Below are 6892 nucleotides of genomic sequence, written 5' to 3'. Positions count from 1 at the left end.
TTTCCATGTATAGTACCACATGAGAATGCACAGTACCGCTGGAGTCCTTTTGTTCCCCAAACTAACAGGTGTCTGTTTTGTAGTCACCTGCAACTCTGTTATCAGTGGATAGATAGTGACTGCTGCTGTAGACAGTACTCAGCCCAGTGGGGCAGATTTGAGACAAAGCCTGGTATCTGAAACCCCAGTTTTATGGACAAAAGCAACACCATGACTGAGTCAAAACCCAGTCTGTCCTGAACACTACAAAAACATCCATGGGAAGGAGAGAATCAACGTGTACTTTAGTCCTAGCAACAACAAATACCAACCCCAAATCTAGCCTCAGATGGTCAGATCCCAGCACAAAAACCCAAGTAGTGTGAAAAAATACCCAAGACAATTCATCTGCTCCAAAAATTACCAACCCGTACTCATGGACCCAACCAGAAGGAATCAGATGAAATTCCTGATGCAGTAAATAGATGATTTTTAAATTGTAAAACAGCTCAGAGGACTACAGTATGCTTCCAGAGACGACAGACAGACAGCTGAATGAAAAAACAGCTCAGAGGACTACAGTATGCTTCCAGAGACGACAGACAGACAGCTGAATGAAAAAAGCAAGCCAATCCACAATAGGAAAATGCAATTTAATAAAGACGTAGAAATAGTGAAGGAAGCACAAATTGCAATGATGATGGGAAAAAAATAGCTGGTCAAATAAAATGTTCAATGGAAAGCCTCACCATTAGAATGAATCATTTAGATGAAAAAATGTGAGATTATGGAAACAAAACAGAGGAACTGAATCATTCAATCAAGGTCAACGACAAATTTTACAAAATAAATGATTGGAAAGTACAAAACTCTAAAAGTGAAGGACAATGCTACATACTGTCGTAGAAGCAGCCCCACAGAATAAGTGGTGACTTCTCTATTCAAACCATGAAAGCAAGAAGGGACTGGACTGTCTTTCAAGTTTTGAAAGATCACAGTTGCCAACCCAGTCAAATATACCCCACAAAATGATGAAAGAAAAACTTTCCATTATAAAAACAGTGTAAGGGAATTCAGTGGCTCCAATCTGGTCCTGGGATACTGGAGGGAATGCTTCAGTCACAGAGAACCATAAACACACAAGAGCAAAGAAACGATGAAATAATGCTGATTAAACAAAAGAAGACCAAGAAAGTCCCAAACACTACAAAATCAACAAAATGATAGGCAGCATTACACACTTTTCAATAATAACTCTGATAATCAGTGGTCCCCATTAACTCATTAAAAAATAGAGAGGAGCAGATTGGATTAGAAGACAAAATCTTTATGCTGCCTGCAAGAAAAACACTTTACCACCAAAGATAAACACTGTTTTAAGGTGAAAGTTTAAAGTGGTGGTTTGAATAAGAAATCCCCTCGACCCCTTAAGCTCAAGTATTTGCATGCTTGGTCTGTTGCTGCTGCTGTTTGAGGGAGGTCATCAAGTCTTTGGGAATTATGGCCTTGCATAAGGAAATGTGCCACTGGGGGCAGGCTTTGAGAGGTGATAGCTTTGCTGTACCTTCGCTTTTCCCTCTCTGATCTTATGTGTGCTTTAAAATGTGAGCTCTCAGCTCTCTGATGCAACTGCTCCTGTCATGCCTTCCCAGTCATGATGGACTCTCATCTTTCTGGAACCATGCCATTCAATGCACGTGGAGATCAGAAGAAGGTGTCAAATCCCCTGGAACTAGAGTTACAGATGGTTGTTAGCCACCATATGGGTTCTGGGACTCAAACCCGGGTCCTCTGCCAGAACAGTCAATGCTCTTACCTGCTGAGCCATCTCTCCAGCCCCCTCAAATCAACATTCTTATCAGAAGACATATAAATGTTTCCTTTGTAGCATTCACAAAAGTGTTTTTTCAACTGGTGGACAAAGGCATGAAATACACGTGCAATAATAAGTCCTCCTTTGCGACACAAATCTCATCATTCAGTATGAGGTTTGCTACACACAAGAAGGAAGATGATACACAGATACACAAACATGCATGAGATTATTACTTCCTACGGATCAAGGGAACAATCCATCAAGAGGAAACTACATTTCAAAATCTATGCACTTCAAATATAGGCTCATCCAACTTTGCGGACACCGATAGATACAAAATCATCATAGATTTCCCCTAACATAGTAATAATACTTCAGTCTCACTATCCAGATAAACTGCACAAAAATGAATAAAGAAACACTGGCATTAAATAACATCATATATCAAATGGACCTAATACACATCTACAGAACTTTTCACACAAACACCACAACACACACCTTCTCAAAACCCTGTGGACCCTCTCTACAGCAGATCACATCAAAGCAAGCCTCAACAAATATAAGAAAACTAAAACAACATCCTGTATACTATCTGACCACAATTTGAAAAAAACTAGAAATCAACAGCAAGGGAAGCTAAAGAAAATACACAAACTTGTGGAGTTTAACAACAGGTTATTGGAGGTATCATTGCAGAAATAAAGCAGGAGATTTAAAAATTCAAAGATGAAATGTTACTGAAACACAATTTACCCAAATCCGTGGGATACAGTGAAGGTAGTTTTAAGAAGCAAGTTTATAGTTCTAAGCACCTACATTAAAAAATCAGATATCTCCGCTTTGGGCCAGGTGCCTTAAGTTTGCTCTTCCACAGTTGGTTTCTAAAAGTCAAAACTACTAGGCTCTTAATCACAAGTTGGAGACATAGCTGTGTGGGGTCTTGCACTCAGTCACCCTTTCTATTGTTTCAGTGCAGACTAGGAGATTTCTCTTAATGGTGCTAATCTCTTTAACAATTAGACTCTTTTTTTCTGTACATTATTATTTTAAGCACCAGGTTAAGCCTTCTAGTGATCTTTTCTTCTCCAACATTCACATCCTGTATTTCACTCTATGCATTTCATAGTAGACCTACACACAACCAAGCCATAAATCCACTGTCATGCTATCTTAAAATTTCTTCTCAGAAAGCTGGACGTGGTGGCACATGCCTTTAATCCCAGTACTCTGGAGGCAGAGGCAGGTGGGTCTTTGTGAGTTTGAGGCCAGCCTGGTCTACGTAATGAGTTCCAGGACAGCTGTGGCTACAGGAATTGCATTTCATAGTAGACCTACACACAACCAAGCCATAAATCCACTGTCATGCTATCTTAAAATTTCTTCTCAGAAAGCTGGACGTGGTGGCACATGCCTTTAATCCCAGTACTCTGGAGGCAGAGGCAGGTGGGTCTTTGTGAGTTTGAGGCCAGCCTGGTCTACATAATGAGTTCCAGGACAGCTGTGGCTACAGGATGACCCTGTCTCAAAAAGTCTAAAAAAAATTTCCTCTGATAAAGGAATAAGCCTTTTACTTTTTAATTTAGCCTCATGGAAATTTTCAAGGCATTGGCAGAATGAAATTAGAATCTTTGCCAAAATATCACAAAAGTGGCCTTTAGCCCAGTTGCTAACAGTCATTATTCCCCTATGAAAACTCATGAGCTGGTCCTTGACTGTCCAATGGATTCGACTTTCTAGCTCCAAGTTCCAAAGTCCTCTATATTATAGTCAAAAGACATAAAAACCACATCACCAGGTTTATCATAGAAACACCGCATATTTCCTAGTACTAACTTCTGTATCAGTTATATTTCTTTTGCTGGAATAAAATACCACGAGAATAAGCAACTTAAAGAAGAAAAGGGTTTATTTTGGCTCAAAGTTCTGAGGAATAGAGTCCATAATGACACGGAAGGTGTGGCAGCAGGAAGCTAAGAGTTTACATTTCCTCCACAGACACAGAGGGAGAAAACTGGAATTGAGGTGAGGCTATAAACCCTCAAAGCACACGCCTAGCAGAATACTTCCTCCAGCAAGTGTTCCATAACCTCCTGAGATAGCGCCACCAGCTGGAGACCAAGTATTCAAGTACATGAGGCTGTGGGGCAGACATTGCTAATTGAAACCATCATAATGGTGCTCTCATTTCACCAAAGGTTTCTTGTTTATTTCAATTTCTATTTGAAATTATATTTTTAAATTTCAGCTTTTTATATTTTTCAAGAATTTCATATACGAATACACTGCTGTTACATAATTCCCACTGTTAGGTCTCCCTCATCCTACTCTTCCTGTGTCTGCCCATCTCCCTCTTGATGTCCTGACATCTCCTATAATTATTATGCTTACACACACACACATACGTAATGTCTATATTGGGCCCTGTGAAATCTCCCCATTTATATTGGCCTGCTAACTTATGTGGTCATTGTGCAGGTCCTGTTTAGGAACCATATTGTTGAAATTTCATGGGGGCAGCATATCTAGGACACTATGGTGCAGGTGTCCTGGTCCTTTGGATCTTACAATCTTTTTCCCACTCTTCGTTTTCTTGTAAGAGACTAGTATTACCACAGCAAGAAGGGAAAATGGGAGGTCACGGAAGGTCAGACTTAATTAAAAGTATTTTTAGTATGATATGAATAATAAATTTCATGAAGTGGACCGAGGAGAAATACAAATATGTTTCACATGCTGAAAGTTCATATAGGAAGTTAGTTTTGTTCAGCTTCTTCATGTTGTCAAATTGAAAATGAAAATAAACTTTTCTATTTGAGAGATGATGAAAGTCAGTACATAAATATAAGTATGAAATAGTGTCATCTGGAGAGTGGGCTACAGGGAGACTCTCAGTTTACATACATTATTATGTGTACAGGAACAAAATTATACAAATGAACACACTATGTTGTCACAAAGAAAATATGCAAAAATGACTGAAACCTGACCACAAAGAGCCTTGATTGACCCCCTGTTATTTTTTAGTATAAAGCCCCACAGCACAAGGCAGCATTGCTTGATGTTGCTAACTATGATGAGAGTTTGCAATTAAAGGATAAAACAATTACTCAGATGGGAAGGCTGGTGGAAGCGGAACTACAACACATGCCAACAAACCTTTTAGTGAGTATTAAGACTCAGATATCTCTGGTCTGTGATTTGCTCTTATCACATGTATGGGAAGTCACAGAAGTTTACAAGCTTTGCTTTGTCACAAACACTTTTTCAGCTCCCATAGGCAAATCTTGCCCTAGAACAGTGTGAACTCTGGAGTCACTCAATCTGAGAGAGGCTTTTCCTCAGTCCTAGTCATCTCTCCACCGCTGGATTGGAGAATAGAAGGAAGGTAAGCACACATTCCCAGAACTTTCAGAGTTTCTGTTACAGTATTTTCTCTGAGTTCACATTCCTGTGTTGTTACCATGGTCTGCTCCGTGTAGGATTCAGTGCTTCCTCTTGAGAAAGGCAGGACACAGAAGTGTCTAATGGTAAATAGAATTTATCTCTTCTCATACAAATCCCATTTTCCTCACCTTTCCCCAAACACTCCAATCTGTTGTCACAGAGATAGCACTGCCTCTCAGAGTAACTCAATGAGGATGATGACGCTACGGTGCTCCCTAGCATAGAGGTGCTATAAAACAGGTTACTTGCTTTGCTTGCTTCTTGAAAATACTCTGCACTATACATTCCAGAAACATCCAAGAAGAAAGGCGTATTTAAATACGAAATAATTGCTGAGTGTCTTGGGAAAGAATTATTTCCAAAATGTGCAAGGGTTAAGGGAAATTTGCAATGCATAAGTCATCATAAACTAAGGTGCACAAAGCAGGATTTCCAGCTTAGACTTGTTGGCCGATGGAAGGCAGTACAACCAGAGAGACAGCAGTCACAGCGGTATCCGCGCAGTAGTAACAGATAACTAAGCAGATGGGGGCGCATGCACACAGAGATACAAGAGAAGAGAGGTGGAAAGAAAAGCCTCAAATCCTGCTCTTGCTATCCTCCAGAATCCCGGCAGTGTCACTCAGTGGTTCAATTCGGTTGGTAACAAATGGAAAAGGGTCCTACTGTCTAGAATAGTGATGATGCCCTCTTGGGATGACAGAATAAAGAGTGGAAAGACATTGGTCATTGTCAGATGAAACTCGAGCTCACATCTTTAAAACGGTTAGTACGAAATCTCTTTAAATTTTTATTTGTTCGTAGAGAATTTCACACATGCATACAAAGTATTATCTTGTATGTGGTTTTCTATGTTTAAATAATAATTATTGGTAAATTTCTATTCGCATGTCTATCAGTTATTTGCTCATTTGCGTTTTATTCCTCTAATCTGGCTTTTTTTGGTGAAATTACCCAAATTGATAACAAAAATGCTCTTTGAGAATGGAATGAAATTTGAGAAGGAAAATATTCTTTATTGGCTAGAGCCTGAAATAATCAACAGAAGACTACTTTAACAAGAAATTTATTAGACCTGGGTTTGAAGCTGTACAGCATGTGAGCAAAGAGCTTTAAAACTGATTTTCTAAGACCTGAAGGGACCATCATCCTGTAGTGAACAGGCGCTTCAGCCTCATCAACATCACAGCCTGAGGAAGAGAAGGATCAGAAGATAGATATATATCTCTACCCACAGATGTCAATGTCAAGTTACACTTCGCCATCAGCATCAAGAGAGGACGGGATATGAGATTCTGATTTAAAATTGAGGGATACAAATTGGCCTGTGTGTGGGTGTGTGTGTGTGTGTGTGTGTGTGTGTGCATGAAATTATGCTGGGATAGTAATGGGAGGTCAGATTTGGCAGGGGATCTGAATATGATCAAAATATAAATGTTATTTGAAATTTGTAAAAATTCAACAAAAAAGAAATTTTTAATTAAAAAAAACAAAAAAGGAAATAGTAGTTCCCACACTACAGGGTGATATTGAGAGTCAGACATACAGCACGTGCTGAAGGCTTATTTGTGGTCTCAGGGCCTCCAGTGGAAGGTCACTGAACAAAGGTCCAGCTCTACCTACCCCAAGTACAGGAGTCATGGGTGCAGT

At 39.6% G+C, this 6892-nt stretch overlaps 1 non-coding gene across 1 annotated transcript; it reads left to right on the top strand.

Moving 5' to 3' along the window:
* Positions 1-1865: 1865 nt before the first annotated feature.
* Positions 1866-1993, top strand: LOC115069278. The gene has a single exon (XR_003848551.1). It is a non-coding gene; the product is annotated as a small nucleolar RNA SNORA40 (small nucleolar RNA).
* The last annotated feature ends 4899 nt before the right edge of the window (positions 1994-6892 follow it).

This window comes from Nannospalax galili, unplaced genomic scaffold (assembly GCF_000622305.1).
Source record: "Nannospalax galili isolate Female #2095 unplaced genomic scaffold, S.galili_v1.0 scaffold310, whole genome shotgun sequence".
NCBI lineage: Eukaryota > Metazoa > Chordata > Mammalia > Rodentia > Spalacidae > Nannospalax > Nannospalax galili.
The sequence above is the reverse complement of the archived record's forward strand: the minus strand, read 5'-3'. Positions and strand labels throughout refer to the sequence as shown.